Raw genomic sequence first — 2,627 nt, forward strand, 5'->3', positions numbered from 1 at the left:
TTACAAATAATGTCATATTCTGGAAATAAAGCTCCATTCTATGTGTAAGAAACACATGTAAAACATAAGTAAACTGAAGAATAAAGAAGAAATATGCAAATATTAACTAAAATAAAGGTGGTTCAGCTATAGTAGTATTTGAAAACAAAGGTACTTTAAGGAAAAGGAGCATCAGTGGTAAATAGAGACAATTAAAATCATTACAGATTCCATTCACAGTGAAAATACAGCAGTTTTAAGTTCTAAATTTCTACACATGAATTAAATGACACAAATATAATATATATATATGGTTTTATGTGTGTGAGTGTGTGCGTATGTGTGTGGTCTGTAATTCACAATTGAAAATTCACAGACTGTAAAGTAAAAGATAAATCAACAATCCTATTGGGAATTTTTAATTTACTTCTATTTGTAACTCATAAAATGAAAAGAAATAGTCTTTTCTTTTCTTTTAGTCTTTTCTTCAAACTATACTAAAAGACTATTTCTTTTCATTTTATGAGTTACAAATAGAATATCTGAACAAATATTCAAATAGTTACAAATAGAATATTTGAACAAAAGATTTACAAAACTGCTTCATGGCTATACAGAATATAGCTGGAAAATTACAGAATCTGCATTATTTTCAAGCATGTATGAAATATATTTAAATGTTGAACATTAGTTGAGCCTTAAAGCAAGTCTTTGAGAATGCTCAAAGGATTGGAATCACAGTTCATGTCCTCGCAACAATAAAATTAAATTAGAAATTAATAATAATAAAATGATTAGATGATACCAATATTTTGGAAAATCGAGAATTATAGTTTAATCATGAATCATAGATATAATCATAATGAAAACTAGAAAAAATAAATCTAATGACCAAAATAATTTTACATATTTTATATAAATGTTATTATATAAAAATGTGTAGTTTAACATACATGTGTCAGAAAATAAGAAAGCCTTCAAATTAATGATCTTGTTATTCACTTTGAAAAATTTAGTAAAAAGACACATTAAATATAAAAAAGAAGAAAATAATAAAGGCAACTACAGAAGATAATTAATAGAAAATAAATATACACTAGAGAATAAATAAAGCCAAAATATACTTCTTGACAAAATGAATAAATCTATTTTAAGATTTTTCAAGAAAATATAAATAATTCTCTTGATTCAAATATAAAGGATAAATGATGGACAAGTAGCTAGATTAACCAGGATAAAAAGATAAGTTTCAAGTGAGCACAATCAAAAATGATAAAGTGACATTACAACACATATCACAGAAATGCAAAAGATCATCAGAGTAAAGTTTCAGGATACAAAACTACCCCTAGGAATACATTTAAGTATGTGAACAATATCTACAAGGAGAACAACAAATACTGATGAAAGAAATTGTAGATGACACAAACAAATGGAAAAATATTCCATGCTCACAAATAGGAAAAATCAATATTGTTAAAATGACCATACTGCCCAAAGCAATCTACAGATGCAACACAATTCCTGTCAAATTACTCACATAACTTTTCATAGAACCAGAAAAAAAAGTTCTAAAATTCATATGGAACCAAAAAAGAGCTTGAATAGCCAAAGCAATCCTAAGCAAAAAGAACAAAGCTAGAAGCATCACATCACCTGACTTCAAACTATACTATAAGGCTATGGTAACAAAAACAGCATGGTACTGGTACAAAAAATAGACACATAGATAAATGGAACAGAATGGACAGCTGAGAAATAAAGACACATACCTACAACCAACTGATTTTCAAAAAGTCAACAAAAAGAAACAATAGGGGAAGGACATTCTATTCAATGAATGGTGCTGGGAAAACTGGCTACCCAAATGCAGAAGAATGAAACTGGACCTCTGTCTCTCACCATATACCAAAATTAACTCAAGATGGATTAAAGACTTAAAGGTAACACCTGAAACTATAAAAATCCTAGAAGAAAGCCAAGGAAAAACTCTTTTGGACATTAGTCCAGGGAAGGAATTTATGACTAAGTCCTCAAAAGGAAACACAACAAAAACACAAATGGACAAATAAGACTTAAACCAAAAAGCTTCTGTATAGCAAAATAAATAATCAATAGAGTAAACAGATAACATACCAAAGAGAATAATCTAAAGGGAGAAAATATTTGCAAACTATGCATCTGACAAAGGGATAGTATCCAATCTAAAAGGAATTCAAATAGCTCAACAACAAAAGCTAAATAACCCTGTTTTAAAGTGGGGGGGAAAAATGAACATTTTCCAAAGAAACATACAAGCAGCCGACAAACATAAAAAAAACTCAACATTACTTATTATCAGATAATTCAAATTAAAACCACAATGAGATACCATCTCACACCCAGTTGGAATAGCTATTATGAAAAAGTCAAAAAACAACAGATGTTGGAGAGAATGTTGAAAAAGTGAAGGCTTATCTGCTGCTGGGAAGAAGGTAAACTAGTGCAACCTCTATTGTAAACAGCTTGGATATTTATCAAAGAAATGAAAATATAACTACCATTTAACCCAGCAATTCCACTGCTGAGTGTTTTCCCAAAGGAATAGAATTTTATCAAAAAGTCACATGGACTCATATGTTTATTGCAGCACTTATTCACAATAGCAA

The sequence above is a fragment of the Colobus angolensis genome, unplaced genomic scaffold (genome assembly GCF_000951035.1).
Source record: "Colobus angolensis palliatus isolate OR3802 unplaced genomic scaffold, Cang.pa_1.0 Scaffold367, whole genome shotgun sequence".
Classification (NCBI taxonomy): domain Eukaryota; kingdom Metazoa; phylum Chordata; class Mammalia; order Primates; family Cercopithecidae; genus Colobus; species Colobus angolensis.